Genomic DNA, 18,102 nt, shown 5'->3' with positions numbered 1-18,102 from the left:
AATTTCCTTCATAAACTTTCTCTCTCTCTTTTTTTTTAATGTTTTATTTATTTCTGAGAGAGAGAGAGAGAGAGAGATCGAGAGAGAGCATGAGCAGGGTAGGGTGAGAGAGAGTGGGAGACACAGAATCTGAAGCAGGTTCCAGGCTCTGAGCTAGCTGTCAGCACAGAGCCTGATGAGGGGCTTGAACCCACGAACTGTGAGATCATGACCTGAGCCAAAGTCATATGCTTAACCGACTGAGCCATCCAGGTGCCCCTCCTTCATAAGCTTTCTATAGTTTTCAATGTATTGATTTTTCACCTCTTTCGTTAGATTTATTCCTAGGTATTTTTATGATTTTTGGTGTATTTATTTTTATTCTTAAGCAAATAATCCAGATCTGGGTTTTTCAAAGCTCACTGATATATTTAGAGTCTCTTGCTTTTGCGAATTTGCAATTTTTCCTAAGTGATTTATTTGACATGCCATCAATCTGCTTATAGTGGTCATTTATTATGAACATGAGTGGACAACGAGAAAGTCCAATACAGTGCGACCCTGAGTAGCATGCTCCAGCTGGATGGCGGCAGTGCTAGAGCTGGATGCCCCAGAGGAGGAGGGGCCCAGAGGGGAGACAGCAGTGCAGCCCCAAGGCCCTGATAAGTGTGCAGGGGCTCATCTCTCCAGGTGGCCTCTGGTAGGAGTGAAGGCCTTGGTGAAGGCAGACCCAACCTGACTCTCGTGGGCCAAGAAGCCATCTTCATTCTGGGACAAGCCTTGGAAACCAATGTGGTGACCATTGCACAAGATGCTGACTGCTGTGCTCAACAAGGAAAAGAGAAAAACCCTCCAGAGGAGGAATTTGGGTAATGCAATAGAAGCTGCAGATGATTTGCTTTTCTGGAGGGAACTTGGATTGATTACTGAGGTGGGCAGTTTTGTAAGCCTTCAACTAGCTCCTCTCCTGCAGGACTTAGCTTGGAAGAACAGAGTATTTGGTATATTGTACTTAAATATTTTTCCTGTTCTACCTTCCTTTAAGCCAAGATAAGGAGAAATCTCACCTGATAGCTTTTCTTTACAAGGTCTTCCACTGCTTGTGTGTTCCATTTCAGGACAGTAAGCAAGACTGTGTTGTGGGCTAGGTTCTAGATGTTTAATAGAAAAAAAAGTTTAGTAAGGGGAGTAAATTGCTCTTTATTTTTTGCTTCTAATTTTTTTTAATGCTTTATTTTTGAGAGAGAGAGAGAGAGCAAGCATGAGCAGGGGAAGGTCAGAGAGAGAGGGAGACACAGAATCCAAAGACAGGCTCCAGGTTCTGAGTTAGCTGTCAGCACAGAGCCTAACATGGGGCTCGAACCCATGAATCGTGAGCTCATGACCTGAGCCAAAGTCGGACGCTAACCGACTGAGCCACCCAGGCACCCCTATTTTTTGCTTCTAAACTAACATTGCTGCTAAGCTTCTAAGCTTACCTCCAGCTCTCAGGAGCAAATCCAAGCAGAACACTTCTGGGAAGTGAACTGAGTGTCTTTAGCTGATTTAGACTGTGGAGAATGGAATGGAGCACAGAAACTTACTCAGCAGGTTGTTGGAAAAAGCCAAGTCCAGATTGAAGTCTGGACTGGCTCAGAAAAGGAAAATATGAAAGGGAAATATGTTGCAAAGTCTTCCACCTGGGACTGTATCTTGAGTCACATTGTTCTGATCTTAGCTAACTGCTTTCTCCTTCCAGTGTAGCTCCCATCCTGGGAATTGCTTTTTTTCATCCTTATTGAGAGTTCCTTCAATTTTTTTTCCATTTCCTGCATCCCATATTTTTCTGAGGTTTGAACTTAACTCCACCATTGTCATTATTCTATTACACAGTCAATAATCGTTTAGGTTAATCAGCAGGCCATTTTTAAATGGTTTTTAACCCTACTTGAATCATCATCTTTTCACTTGGGACCATTTTTCTTTTGCCTGAAGAATCAGAATTCTTTTGATGCATATCTGCTAGTGGTGAATTCTCTTGGTTTTCTTCTTATTTTAAACACATCTCTATTTTACCTTTATTCTGCTTAGAGAATCAGCAGTAATTTAAAAAACTTTTTTGGGGGCACTGGGGTGGCTCAGTCCGGTAAATATCCAACTTTGACTAAGGTCATGATCTCCTAGTCTGTGAGTTCAAGCCTCGCATTGGGCTCTCTGCTGTACAGCACAGAGCCTGAATTGGGTCCTCCTCTGCATCCCTTCCCTCTGCCCCTCTCCCACTCACATGCAGTCTCTCTATCTCTCAAAAATAAAAAAACAAAAACACCCACTTTTTTTTCATGTGAACATTTATTGTTACCTGATTTTGTTTTAGCATGTTTTTGAAACTATTAGCTTTTGTATGACTGATTTTTATTTTTATTTATTTTGTTTGTTGCTTGTGTGTTTCTGTGTGTATGTGTGTGTGTAAGTGCCACATTCAGTCATCTGGCTGCACCAACACGGGAACTTCAGCATCTTTTCAATATTCTCACCCTCATTCTCCCTTCTGCACTGGCTTTCCCTGTTTCATATGAAGGGTTTATCTCCTGATCTATACTTTCTTGTCCTTTTCTTCCTCTTGCCTTTTGGCCTCATTTCACTTTATTTTCACTCTTTAGCGGTCTTGTTTGTCCCTTCAGGTCAGACTCGGCACAGTTTCTCGGCTAGGCTCTTAATGTCCCCCTTTTTTGTCCCCCAAATTCTCTTCCCTGCTGTACTCCATCTAGCCCCTCTGGAGATATCTCTTTCTAAGCTAGACTTGGATCCTGGAAGCTCTGACTTCAGTATAGTTTCTATGTAACTTTTGGTGGGGTGGCTCAAACCATTCAGGTTCTGGTGATGACACATTTAATAGAAAAAGGGACAGAGAGGATCTTAGGGATAGATAGGGGAAATGTTCTCACAATTTATCAAGGTGGAAATTTAAACATTACTTACAACAAATCAAATGAAACTCCCAATGTGTGCATACATGAACATACCTTGTTTAAATAGATATGAATTTTATCTGAACTATTTAAGCTGTTTTTATGTATTAGGGATTTAGGGCAATGTCTTATGATTTTTTAAGTCTCACTAAAAAGAATAAAAGTTAATTCTCAGAATATAGATATGATTATGCCTTATAAACTTATTGATTGATTAGAGCTAGAACGTGGGTTGGTAAAGGGAAAGAAGTGTCATCAAATAATTTGCAAATTATTACATATGATAGAAATTTCATTTAAAACATATATTGTTAGAGTACTGTTAGGCTAGTCTATTTTATAGATTTATTTGACTGATTAAATGCTTTAAAATAAAAGCCAGTTTCTTTGAGAAAAGCTTGCTATCCAGAAAGTGACTTTTATAACAGTTTGTGAAAAAATGAAGTGGCAATTCAATTTTGTGGCTCTGATATTTAGTGTGTTTGAAGGAATTACTTTATTGGCTTGGATCTTATTTTTCCCAGCTATGAAATGGGAAGACTAATTGTTGCAAAGTATTATGAGAATGTTAAATAAAAGATAATTATGAAGGTGCAAAGAATAACCAGACATTTAATATATTTATGTTCATCTGATTTTGAAATTTCTGTTCTTTTTCTAGTTTCACAGAGGAAACACCATCTGCATATTTCATCCTGTTGTGATAAATTATAAGAAGGGATGTGGAAGTCAGCTCTGAATTTCCTTTTCTTTTGGTGTGTATAAACCAGTCTTTAATGTTATTGCCCTGTTGTTTTGTGGTTTCCTTTCCTCTACGTCAACTGCATTCGTGTGAAGAGCTTTCTCCAAGATTAAACATTTGCCTTATTGGCAGCATTTCTGAATTTTCATCTGCCAAACTCTTCACACACAGACTACATAAAGCCAATTTATTTTCCAACTGAAAACCTAATGATGTTCTATCACCTCATCACTGTCAGGACCTTGACAGAGAAATCAGGCAACTAAAACAGTATTGAATATGGAGATGAAATTGTGATATGGAGAGAGAGACAGAAGAATATGGAAGGAAAGCTCTTTCTATTAAACAGAAATCCTTTTTATCCAATAGTCTGATTCAACAGAAAAATGGTGTCAGTGATTATAAGACAGCGATGTGAACCTCAGGAGAGCTGAGAAGAGTGGGTGTGTCTGGGGTGTTTCTCTAATCCAGAAAGCTGCTCCACTTGTGGAAACTGGAGATGGTCTGTGAATTTGTGGGGTTAGTATTGCAGCTGGGAGGCTGAATCTGTGGGCTTGGTGGTATGTGCAGAATGCGTTTGATCAGTTTCCCCACTTGGGGTTGAAGAAGGGGGCATAAAAAGAATATGATTGAAGTAAGCTGAAAGTAGGAGTTGAGTCCCGAGGAATAAATCTTAGCTTGAACTTAGATTCTAGAGAATTTTCCTGTTGAAATATTTTACTGCAGCAAAGTTTGATTTTTAAAAATTTTCAATATGTGAGAAGCACACAGAATATTTTAGTACTTCCATAAACATTTGCAAGTCTCCTATTATTCTCTTCCCTACAACATCTCCATGAATCTGACACCAGCTCTGCCATTTAGGGAATATAATATGGAAATAAGCATGATGACCGTCTTAATGACCTTACTGTATCCTTGACAACCAAGAGACATTAGTCAAAAATGGCTTTGAGAAAGTGAGGATTGGAAATCTCACTTTTTCTTTTGAAGAAACTTCGCTAAGAGCCTGTTTATGAAGTTTACTGTTTGTATTCTCCTTTCCCTCATGAGTTCAAGGACTCCACAAACATTTTCCCTCATAACATATCCAGGCAATAATATAGCTGAATGCCAAGAGTATCCTCAGGGGTGTAGATCTTTATTTCATGGGTGGATCACTAGCCCAAGGTCACCTGGGATTTTGGAGGAGAGGCCGGGATTTCAAGCCCTGTGCAAATAACTGTCAGCAGCTCTCCTAAAACACGTGGACAGCTGATGCAAGTTATTACGGGAAAGAAACAAGAGAGCAGTAATATAGCCAGGTACTTGTACTTGTGCAGAGTGCTCAAGAGGTTATTTTATTGGACTATGGAGACCTGGATTCTTGAACTAGTTGTGCTGGTACTGGGCGAGTCACTTAGTTGTTCTGTGGCTCACTTTACTTGTTCAAAATTTAGCGTGGTGATGCTTGATCTATTCCTCAACATAGAGGCTTCAAGGAGATGCTGTGAAAAGTGAAGTGTAATATTTGACATTGGCACTATATGAAACAAGGGCAATGTAACAAATGATCTCTTCAAAGGAAATTTGCCTTTACTGGGCGCTCATTAAGCTTTGTCAAGCAAATAAAGAATTGCAGAATGTCGGAATAGGGGGAGACCTCACAAAAGCAAGGTCCAGATTGGTTAAGTGATTTAGCTAGCTTTCATAACTTGTTCATGGCAGGGGTCCCTGGTCCTGTCCACATGTCTCTGACTTCTATTCTATTGCTCTTTCTGATATACCACACTGCCTCTCTTAAGCACCACTATGGTGGCTTATGTCCTTGATATAGAATTAAACAACACTGAATTCTAGCTACAGGCAATATTTTAAAAATGTTTTAAACTACCACTATGAGCTATTTTAAATTTCTTAACCTTTTTTTCCCCCATAGCTCTGCTCTCAGAGAAATACTTTAAATACAGGCATGAAGAAACAAACATTTACTGTAAATTATTATTTCATTTCAAAAAGTTGTGAAATGTTTCTAGAACTCCCCAAGCTTGACCCAAGTTGGTTTCTAAGAATATTTTCCTATAATTATAAACATGTAATTAATTATAAGGGTAGTTGGGAGGATAAAGATTATTTCAAGCTTTTTCTTTCTAGTTTTTTCCTAATTAAAAATAATGAAGGGCACAAAATTCCATTCAACAGTACAATGTATGTTATTTAAAAATATTGATGTAACATGAGATATTAGCAGGAGTAGAAAAATGTAATCTTGTAAATGCAATCAATTCACATTTATCAGCTAGGACTATATAATTTTTATTTAGTTTTTAATACTTCATGAATTATAGAGAGGATTTGGAGAGGAATCAAGGAAAAGTTTCATACCAGTTTCTGAGCAAACGAGAAGCAAAATACAACTGAAGCATTCAGGATTGTTCATTTTCAGTTAATCTCACTCTAATTAAGAGAGTCAGGTATAGTTTACACCTATCACTGATGCAAATTTATATTAAACCTCCCTTAGCTCAATTTATCATATGCCAGTGTTGGTCTTGATCACAAGGTGATTTTAAACACAGTAATAATGGCTCCTTAGTCCTATTCAAACTATACCCAAGCAGTCGTTTTGTGTTTGGTGAGTTAATATCATGTAACACCGAGAAATTAGGAGACCAAGCAATATAAAGAGGAAGAAAATATTTACTTTAGTTGAAAGGGTGCCATGACATGTATTACAACGTAAACAGTTATATCTTATTCAGTCAAATACACTTAGGTTTCTTTTGTTACTAATTAGAAATAGTAAAAAATCTTGACCTCCTAAGAAATTTGTTGAGAGAGAATAAGTGAGAGAGACAGAGAGAGACAGAGAGGATGGGAGGGAGAAGGAGGGACTAATTGAAGTCAGAAAAAAAAAAAAGGCAAGCTAGAAACGTTGGAATTTCTTTGTTTAAAGTTATGGGAGAAAACATGCAAGAAGACATTTATAACCACCACAACATTGTTGTGAGTAGTACTTCTTGGATAGATCTGACTCAGTCATGAAGTGAGTTCAGCAGGACAACTCCCTTTTTGGTGTGGCAAGAACAGAAGGAAAAATAAGCCAGCGTTCACACAGGCACTTCAAAACTGAAGATCATACCATACTGGCATTTATTTAAAAGTTTGTCTCTTCTAAGGCCTTTAAAAAACAAGTTGAATCTACTAGTGTTCTGTCTGTGCTGTTATTGTACCCCACAATTTGAGAGGTTATTTGTTTTTTGCCACAGGTGTTTGCCAAGGCGAGGAGTGTCAAGGGGCACTTCTTCATCTTTACACTTGGCTTTCACTTTTACCTGGAAAACCATGGCTAGGCTAAAGCACAGCCAGCAGCTGTAGCAGAGGGTATCTAGATGGTCACCATCTGCTATCACTTATTGATCAAGACACTTGGAATCTTTACAAATGTAGAACTGATGGTGAAGGTGAACATTAGCAACACCTTTGAGACCTTTCTGTAATTTTCCTGTAGCTGATAGAACTAGATTCCAAAGAGAATAGACATAAATTAGCAGTAAAATGGGAGGAGATAATGCCCTGGGTTAAAAAAAAAGTCCTAAACGCTCCATTTCCAGGTAGAGGGTTTTATATGCCATTAGGGAGTTCTTTGGTATTCTTTTGAAAAATGGCTTTCATACTCAGTGTTTGAGGCACTTGTTCAAAATCAGTTTTGAAGTATTCCCATTCTCTGTGTTGGGTAGCTAGCTCTCTGATCGTTGGTTGAGGATTGACACAATAATGAAATGGGGTTGATTGTGGCATCCAGAGCTTGAATGAGAAATAAAGTCATAGCAAGTGTTGCCAGAGCTGAGCATGTAATTGCAGAAGATCGGCAGTGAGTCAATGCTGATGATACACCAAGATCCTATCACTTACATGGTTTGCATATTTGGAAGATAAAGCAAGAATCAATGATACAAGATAGGTAAGCAAATCTAGAGAAAAGAGTAAACACTGAAATTGTTTCTGGGAGTGAGGCCCACCAATTGATAGCAGACACTGTCATATATTAAGTTGCTTTAGTTAGATTCCTTAGCAGAAGGTGTTGAAGGAGCTAGAAACTGGACCACCAAGGGTTTCTTGTTGTTTATCCTGGTTTTGATGGCCTCTAAAACGTATACTTAGCATCACAAGCCTCTATGATACAGATATTTCCTCTATGTTTGTGGAACAGTATGTCATAGTTTGGGTTCCCTGGAAACAGACTCTGAGGCTCTGAGATTTATGTACAGTAGGTGTGTTGCAAAGTGCCCTTGGCAACCACACGTTTGAGAGGTAAGGAAAGCAGGATTAGACAGAGATGCTGAATTATGCTTTTGCAATAAAAGCTTTGGCTCCTTCTACTGGGAGTCCTGGAGCTGGAGTAGTTCTAAAGGAGTTATTCCAAATTGGGGAGAGAATGTCAGTTCTGAGTAAAAATCAGTCACATGCTACACACAAAAGAATACTTATATCCCTGCTGTGTAGATTAAAACAAAACAAAACAAAAACAAATTCAGAGTGGTAAAATAAGTGCCAAAAGTCACATTGATTCTAAATAGAATGTTTGGAGGCTATTCTTGCTGTGTCTGGCCTCTAGACCCAAGGTCACAGCCAGGTAATATCCAACCTCTGGCAGAAGGATCCAGAATATGGTTTCCCATTGAACACCTAAGAATTACCTAAGAAGTAAAATAAATATGTCTCGGAGGTGTTTTAAAATTATTGATGTACGGAGCACCTGGGTGACTCATTCATTTAAGCATCTGACTTTTGATTTCGGTTCAGGTCATGATCCCAAGGTTTGTGAGATCAAGCCCCAAGTTGGGCACCGTACTCATAGCACAGAGCTTGCTTGGGATTCTCTCTCATCCTCTTTCTCTCTACACCTCCCCTGGTCATATTTTCTCTCTCTCAAAATAAATTAATATTAAAAAATTATTGATATGCATATCTTTTGGTCTTGTATAATACAAATAACACATATATTACATTTATTTTTTATAGATAATATTACCAAACAATTTTCTTAAGCACTACATTTTTTCTTTTTTACTTCTAGCTTAATGCTAACTTCAGATAAGGCTCTTCTTAGGTCTTATTTAGCTAGTACTTTCTTAAAAACAGACCTGAAAACCCTCTGAATGTACTAAGTATGTTCTTTTATATAATGTATATCAAAATAATCAACAGCGTAGAATTTTTGTAGTTTAGTTTTCCACCTACTCCTCATAGGAATTTGTGGATTTGAGTTACTGTGGCCAGAGCACAAATGTGGAATCTGTGGTTGCAAGAGCTTATGAGATTTGCCTGAGGTTACATCATCTGTGATCCAGACCTCCTGCACCCCTTTCCGGGGTCTGCATTTCCTGTGTGCTCCTTACACACTGCCCTGCTTTAAGGAACATTCCACCATAACTCCATATCTAGGAAGTAATTGTGTTTTACTATACGAGTCAACAGAAAAACCAGGGCGAGTGTGTTTTAGCGTAAGGGGAGCAGCCAAACCACCACAAAGAGGCATTGGAACTATTCCCATGAGCTCCTAAGAAAAATAATTGCTCTGGAAAGGGATTAAGAGTTTCAATGGAACTCGTTATCTATTTTCTTTGGATAAACTCTGTTATTAGTCGATGTGACCTGGGCTTGGGTACCACATTAGAACCAGCAACAGAAAATATTGATCCTACAACTTGTGAGAAGCATGAAGCAGGCATGAGTTTATTTCAGCCCCTCCATAAATGGTAACTCTTATTCTAGTTATTTGAAGATTTGTTGATTATTATTACTTGAAAAGGATCCAGATAAAACAGCATTTGCTTGGATTGTTGGGTCAACTATTTCACTTCTAGTGGCAGAAAATATGCTACATAAAAGGATTATGTCTATTTTTCTTAACTTTCCTTTCTTTTTTGGTCCCTTGGCCTAAGTGAGGCCCTGGAAAATATTCTCCACATGCTCAAGTGTGGGGGAAATGTGTGTGTATACATCAGGGGGAGAAACCTAGGGGAGAGAAAGACACAGAGGGAGAGAGCACAAATGAATTAGCCCCATCTGAATGTGTTATATCAATAAGAGTGGCTTGTTAAATAGCCCAACCAAACCTATTGGGAACAGCTTTGAGACTGGCTAAGGTTTGGTTTGGGGTGCTTAGTAAGTGTTATCTTAGTGATGTGTGTTTCACATAGTGAGTGTTAGGTAATGAATCCTTGGGACAGTGGTCAAGACTATGATATCTCTATGGGAGAACTCAGACTGTCTCCTCCAGAGAGGTGTCCCACCCATTGTCAATGGTCATGGCATGCTGCTTGGTCTATCTTCTGGTAGGGCCAAAGTAGTGCTACATACATTGGGGATAGTGATCAAAGATGTGTCGCTGCCAATAATTCAGGTAGACACTATTAGAGCAGATGGATAGCACGTGAAAGGTGACTACAATCCCTAAGTTCTTGAGGTGACTTGAGGTTACAACTAAAGCAATTTTTGGTAGAGACTTAAATGTCTGTGATAATGTACAAAAAGTTATTAAATGCTGTCAAGGACTGAGAGGACGGATTTTAATAACCCAGGAAATAGAATGCCAGCAGTAGTAGCCTTATCATTTCACAAATGTAATCATTGTATTTATAATACAAATACAATCATTGTATTTTTCATTTATTTTTTAAATTTTTATTCATTTTTGAGAGAGAGAGACAGAGCATAAATTGGGGAGGGACAGAGAGACAGAGCAGGACAGAGAATCTGAAGCAGGCTCTGTGCTGACAGCAGCAAGCCTGATGCAGGGCTCGAACTCATGAAATGTGACATCATGACCTAAGCTGAAGTCGGACACTCAACCAACTGAGCCACCCAGGCACCTTCAATGTCATCATTTTAAAGAAAATTACTAGATCTTAGACCTTGAGAGCCACAGAAAAATTTCAGGGCCAATTCAAATAATTGTTCTGTAGGTGGTAGTACTAAAATTACTTTTAAATGTCCATAAACTGGTTTGAAAAATTGCATCTAGGAATTTATACAAAGTAGATAATTAAGAATATGTGCAAGCAACTACAAGAATTATTTTTGGAACTTGTTCTTATTAGTTAAAAATTGGAATAAAGTATTAAAATCAGGAATTTGTTAGATTAGATAAAATAGAATCACATTTAGCCATTAAATATGTTGGGATATATAAATATATAATACATGTAAATACAGATTTATATATAAATGTAAATTATATATATTACTTTGAAATATTTAAAACCCATAGAAAAATTGAAAGAATAGTATAGTGTAATGAATATCTTTTAACAACTTGCTATACCTTCTCTTTCTCTCTCCCTTTTTCTAATCCTTCTGAAGGTAGGCTATCAATATTATGACATTTCACCTTTTAATGCTTTATTCAGCATGCTTCTTCCAAGAGTAAGAGTATTCTTTTTCATAACACTATTACCACACCTAAGAAAATCATCACTAACTCAACAATATCATTTATAAACTTAAATTGTCATAAAAGTATTCTTTATCATTCTTTTTTTTCTGATCCAAATTCCAATGGAGTTTCATTCATGGTATGGCTATTATATATTTTTAGTTTCCCTCAATCTTGAACACTGTTCTCTTTCCATGCCATCAAATCCTTTGAAAAGTCCAGACCAGTCTTCTTAAAGAATGTCCTACATTTTGGATTAATCTATCTTTTAAGGATTATATTCAGGTTAAACATTTCAGGCAGGAATACTTTATAGGTGAAGTGCATACCTCCTGCTACATTGTATCATAAGGCATAAAAAAATCATGTAATCACATTACTGGCAAAGCCAGGCTTGACTGGGAAATGCCTTTATTTTAAAAGCAAATTTCCCCCCTTATGATTAAAGTGTTATTATGTCTTGAAGAGTAGATGTATGTTTATCAAAATGGAAAGATGTTCATGTTCTATAAAGTATAGAGAATTATGAACTGTATAGGATCTTAATTTTGTCAAAAAGATTTTACACATACACACAAAGCATTTAGAAGGATCTATATCCCAAAGGCGTAAGGACATACATCCTAAGACATTGGCAGTGGTTAGGTTGAAGTCATATGACTATAGGTGATTTTTATTTTTCTCTTTTTTATTTAACTATTTTTCTTTTTTATTTGATTACTTTAAATAATGACTACATATAACTCATATAATTTGAAAAGGTAATAAAGTGGATTGAATGCAACTAATGTTATACAGTCTATTTTAAATAGGTAAACATAGTATATTTGTTCCCCTTTTACTCTTCCCTCCTTTGGTGACACTAATGTTAAATATGTTGTATGCATAGTTAGAGCTATTTTTATTTATTGTTATACTGGATCCTATTGGGCATCTTTCTCTAGAAAGGAACGATTATTTCAAGGACAGAATTCTCACACTTCTCTCCAGAATTTCAACATGTTTATTTTGATCAGTACCGTTTCTTTAATTTGTAGTTTGCTTTATTTTATAATTTAAAATAAAATCATTGAAGAATTTAAAGCACTTATTTATTTTTTGTTCCAGGATAGTGTTAAGAATGCTGTGATTCTGGACAGTGTTTATACATTGTTTCCCCTAAAAGTGATATATGTGGTTGTGGTCTAAGATCACTTAACCTCTCTGCAGATGTCCTCTGGCTATTTCAGTAAAGGAAGTAACCTTTACCCAGCGTGGTCACAGGGATCTGGTGAGTCAAGGAGAGGGGAACCTAGGCTCATCTCGTCTGCTGACTCATAAGTCTCTACACCAGGTGGTAGGGCCACCAAAGACCAGAGGCTTAGGTCTCTGGGGCAAGGCTCGGAAACTGTCTTGGCTAAATGACAGGTTGAAGACGGCCAGATCACAGCGTCCTGCCGCCTTTGTTATGGATACGCAGCCTGTTGTTACTGGAAGCAAAGGCTGCCACTGGCGTTGCATGGAAGCTGACCAGGCAAGAGGCAATGATGTTGGGTTTGCTCCTTGGGGAAATCTTCATTTCATCCCTGGGAAGGCAGACAAGCTGGTGCAAAAGGAAACCCACACCTAGTAACTGATACACAGCAATGACGTCCCTGTGGAGCGATCTGCAGAACAGGGCTAGATGGAATTCTGCATTCCATTAACTGTAAGCAGGATGTGAGGGATTAAAAGGGAGTTGGAGTGGGCAGCACAAGGCTAAAAATTATCTACTAGAGTCACTGATATATTCCTCTGAAAACGAAAAGAATGCCCTTTGCACGAGTAAACCCTGTGGAATAATATTTGTGGGGAATATCATAAGACTGGCTCCAACCAAAACTGGTGAGTGAGTAGTATGATTTTATAGGGCACTACTGCCTGTCTCCACCATACATGACACCCCATTTTTCTTTCTGCTATATTTCCTTTCCATTGAAGATTCTGCTCTCTGTTCTATACCTTTGAATTCAAGGGGTAAACACATTTTGATAAATCATGGTGGACCTGAACTGAGCTCATATTTCAATTCCATTACACTCTGGTTATATGAACATGGCAGACCTCTCAATTTCTCTGAGCCTCAGTTTTATCATCTGTATGTGGGAATCATAATCCAATATTTTTTAAGAGAGGGGAAGGGAAGGGCAGAGAGAGGGAGAAGAACCGTAAGCAGGCTTCACATCCAGTGCAGAGCTTGACTTGGGGCTCAATCCTATGACTGTGAGATCATGACCTGAGCTGAAATCAAGAGTTGAATGCCCAACCAAATGAGCCATCCAGGCACCTCTCTTAATCCAATATTTAACATAGGTCTTAGTACATAGTCAGAGAAGGAAAGACGATGGGCACTAACACTTGTTGGGCATCTATTATGTGCCAGAATCTGGGCTAGGCTAACTTGTGTAGCAGAAGCCTCACCTTGAGCCCAGAATCCATTTGGAGTCTACAATGTTTAGGCATGTTTGGTGACCTGGCAAAATGGAACTTCCTGAAGATTGAGGGAACTGAGAAGCATCCTGGATGAGATCTTATCATACACAGAGGGAAAAACAAGCTCTACAGACAACTTGGTTCTATAATCCATTAATAGTAGGGAGAAGCTTCTAAGTCAAGCTCTTTCCAGAAAACTATAAGCATAAGCATAATTGTTGTTTTAAGTAACTGAGTGGCTTTAAAAGGAAGAGAAGACTATGTGTGTATGTGTGTGCTTCATGTGTCCTAGAAAACAAATTTGAAAGCTATTTCCATAAAATAAAAGAAGTTTTAAAAGCTACTTCTGTAAAATAATGTAGAAAAATTATGGGCGGATGTTTAGGTTGGGCTACAATGGGAGAGAACAAGTGGACTATTGGTTAGCCAGCTGTGAACATTTTGACCAGGACCTTCTGGTTATGCTTAGGGTTTCACGGGAAAAAATTTCAAATTAAGATGTGGAGCAGGTAGTATCTTGGGAGGCTTATAGATAAGATTTCATGNCCCACACTGAGTCAGAGTTCAAATCAAGAAGGTTTTGAGAGAATGTAGCTCCTTCACATTCAGAATTGGCTCTGGCATTCCAAGTTATATTGGAATGGGGTTATACTGATGTGGGTTCAATATATGGATGCAAGGGGGTTCTGGGGCAATAGAAAACTCTTTATAAGCCTATGGCTTACTTTTTTTGTTCAAAATCAGAGCTTCTTTACTATGTAGAAGACCCAGCTGAATGGGAGGTCTCCTTATAAGGGAGTTAAAATGAAAAATAAAAACCATATGAAAATGATTGAGTATAAAGAAAGGCATTAGGTCCTTTTGGCCAAGAACCTGGTCCCTGTCTAAAAGACCCAGGATACCACCTTAGCCATGCTGTGGCCAGGGGATTAGATATAGTCCTGCAAGGCCACAGTCCCGCTGTTACGGGTTAGAGCTCACTTATTGACAGTGCTTGCCCTGCTGTATCCTGGGAGAGCTGTGGTCCTGCAGTTCAGGAGAGGCACTCTTGGCAAACTGCAGTCCTGTTTAAGGATTGAAGGACTCACCAAGTGATAATTCAGCTGCAGTGCTGGAAGTACAAGAGAGTCAATGTGCTGAGTGTCAGCAGATAGAGTGATACAATTATTCCAGGGGTTATGGAGAGGTTATCACACCTCTACTATATTACGAGTTTACGTCAGGTACTTTTTCAAGGAGACTTTCTCTTGCTAGCTAGTTTAGGTGTGGAGCGACACAAGTTCTGAAGCAGGAGACCTTTTGGCAGTAGGTGGATACAAGGAGGTAATTATTTACTGCATTTCTCACATTTGACCATGCCTTACCCTAGGGCATTGTATGTGTTGAATCAGTCTTCTTATTAGGCATGAAAATAATCACTCTTCATTGGGGAGTCATTGTGTCCTCTTTTTCTGTGATTTTAGTTTTTTTAAATTACTTTTTACTAACGTAAAAACAATGTGTTTACAGGCTCCACATTGTCTGCCCACTTGTGAGTAGGGTCTTGGGTCAGGTCACTCAGATTCTCACAGGATTCATTACTCACGCACATTGTGGTCTGCAATGTACACCATACGCCAATTGGAGGTAACTATATAGCAGGCTTTTGTCTGCAATGAAGGAGCAGGAAATCAAAGGTAACAACTACTTCCTGACACACTCAGCTTTCTCTGTCTTACTGAGTAGATGTTCATTTGATTACTTAAACATAGAGGGGGAAAACAAGTCCCAACCTCTGTAGGCAAGCATCAGCTAAGGCGCCATATGAACCCTTGTGGGGCCACATGTCAAGCCTTGTTTTCACCCAAGTTCATTGAAGTGTAAGAGAAACTTTCTATAGGAAATTAGTAATTGAATATGCTTATTGTCAGAACATGCATGAGGTTTTGTTAACAATCACTGCACAAAATGGCAGGGACAGGGGGAGAAGTCCAAACTGGATTTCCCCTTTATGCTTAATGTCCTTGAGATCAGAATGAGATCCAGGGAAGCTTGATCACACCTCTTATGCTATTGCTTGAATAGAAGATTTTGCATCCACCTGGATGAGAGGCATGGCTGGTCAGGTCTGCACAGCCTGACATATAGTGAAAAGGCAGTAGGTGTTATGCTCTCATACTTTTCTAGAAAAGCAGGTAAAATATCTGCATTGGGATATTGTGAGACCAAGGCTTTGTATAACAGGGAGACAGATAACTGTGTGGACATGCCACTGATGTCTGGCTTAGGCGGACGATAGTTATAGAAAACAAAACACCCATATTTACACATACTTTGCTGACAAAATCAGAGCTGGAGGTCACATGAATGTTACCACTGGTTTACATATAGAACTTTGCCAGCACTTTGAGGTTACTTCTGCAAAAATTTACATAAAGAAAGTGAGAAACCAGTAATGTAGGACAAATGCATGAGATAGCACAAGAGATCTGAATTAACTGGCACAGTGTATGGTAGGTGAAGGTCTATACTCCAACTCTTTTTTTTTTTAATATTTTTTATTTATTTCTAGGAGAGAGAGAGAGACAGCGTGAGCAGGGGAGGGTCAGAGAGAGAGGGAGTGACAGACTCTGAAACAGGCTCCAGGCTCTGAGCTGGCAGTCAGCACAGAGCCCGACGCGGGGCTCGAACCCACAAACCGCGAGATCATGACCTAAGCGAAAGTCGGACACTTAACTGACTAAGCCACCCAGACGCCCCTATACTCCAACTCTTTAAAAACTGACATACTTTATTCTGGCATGTTCCAAACAAATTTAAGGAAGGACAAAAATTATTCTTTGGAAGAGAAGGTGTGGAAGGAGATGGAAGACAAAGAAGAATGGAAAGAGATCGGGAAGCTACATTGAAAGTTCCTTCCTGTGCAAGACTTAGAAATAGAGGAAGTATAGGAATTATATCCTAATCCATCTACCCATTCATCCTTCTTTACATCTGTTCATGTAGGGAAGAGACTAAGAGAGACTAAGGCTTGCTGCCACACACCATCCTTTGAAAGTGGTTTGCTTATTTTAATGCTTCCCAGATGGTTGTTTTAAAAAATTCTACATGGTGGGGGCACCTGGGTGAGTCAGTCAGTTAAGCATCCAATTCTCGGTTTCAGCTCAGGTCATGATCTCATGCTTTGTGAGATCAAGCCCTGCCTTGGTCTCTGCACTGACAGCAAGTGATGAGACTGGTTGGGATTTTCTTTCTCTCCTTCTCTCTCTGCCCCTCCCCTATTCTCTCTCTCTCTCTCCCTCACACAAGACAAATAAATAAACTTTAAGAAAAGAATAAAAAAATTCTACGCAGCACCTTCAAAATATAGCATTTCAGTTGTTAGCGGTAGGATGGAGGAAGCAGGGCATTTGGTCAAAGAGCCAGTGTCTAAAACTAACAACACCTTTGTTGTGAAGCTATGAAGACAAGCTAGGAGTCAGGGGGTGAAAGGACACAGATTTCCTTCTCCTTTAATGTGTGGACTGGGGACATATTTGGTAAAGCCCACTGGGGAAACGTATCTCTGTCAATGTTGTATGGATGAAAAGAGAGCTTTTGTCTCAGGATGTCAGTCTAGCACCTTCCATCAGAATTAAGTTCACTCAAAAATTTAAAGCACCCCACCCCCCACAACCTTCCTTACATCCCTGAAGGATTATATTACTGTAATCAAAGTAACTCCAGATAGAAAAGGGCTTGCAGGTTATCCGGTTCATCCTCTGTTAGTGCAAAGTTTCTTCCTTCAGTGTGGCCGTTGCTCTTTTGCTCTGTCTGGTTTCCAGTGTCCTGACTGAGGGAGCTTCCCACCCTTCCCTGGGGAGGGCATTCTCTAATCCAACAGTTCTCACCGCCAGGAAGTCTTCTCTGATACTCATCTTAAGTTTTCCTTCTTCAGCTGTATCCCATTACCACCAGGCCTTGCCTTGTACCAAGCCTCCATCTCGGTGGCTGCATGCTGCTTCCCACTTTCATGACTACTCCTATTTAAACCACTTCCATGTTGTTTGCTCTCCTTTATACATTCGGTTCTCAGTTCTGGAGACTGCAAGGTCACTTTCTTGGATGTGCTCCAACAGATTTTATTTTCACCCTTCCTCATATGTGAGCACAGAGGTCTAATTTTCCTAAGAAAGTGGGGTGTTTAAAATATTTGTTTTTGTAGGTTTAGACATTCTTATTTTACCCCCAAACTAATTATTGAGCTCTTGTGTTTCCTCAATAGGCTTAATCTTCACAGATCAACTTTGTGATATACTTGAGAAATTCAAGTGTGTACATAAATGGAAGGAAGGTAAATTTAGTAAAAAAGATATATGCTCTTAAGCAGCAAGATGAAAAGTCAACTGCAGAATCATTTATTAGGTTGTGTGTTATCAGGGATCTTGAAGTAGATGTCCTTTCTGTCATTAGCAGGATGGACTTGGGACTATTTGGTATGTGGTTGCATGTTGATGACACTCTGAGCTCAGAGCAACCAGGAACAACTCCAGATTCCCAAATCTTCCCAAGTCATCTCAGGTGGACCCTCTAATTGGCCTGGT

The sequence above is a fragment of the Crocuta crocuta genome, unplaced genomic scaffold (genome assembly GCF_008692635.1).
Source record: "Crocuta crocuta isolate KB4526 unplaced genomic scaffold, BGI_CrCroc_1.0 scaffold230, whole genome shotgun sequence".
NCBI lineage: Eukaryota > Metazoa > Chordata > Mammalia > Carnivora > Hyaenidae > Crocuta > Crocuta crocuta.
The sequence above is the reverse complement of the archived record's forward strand: the minus strand, read 5'-3'. Positions refer to the sequence as shown.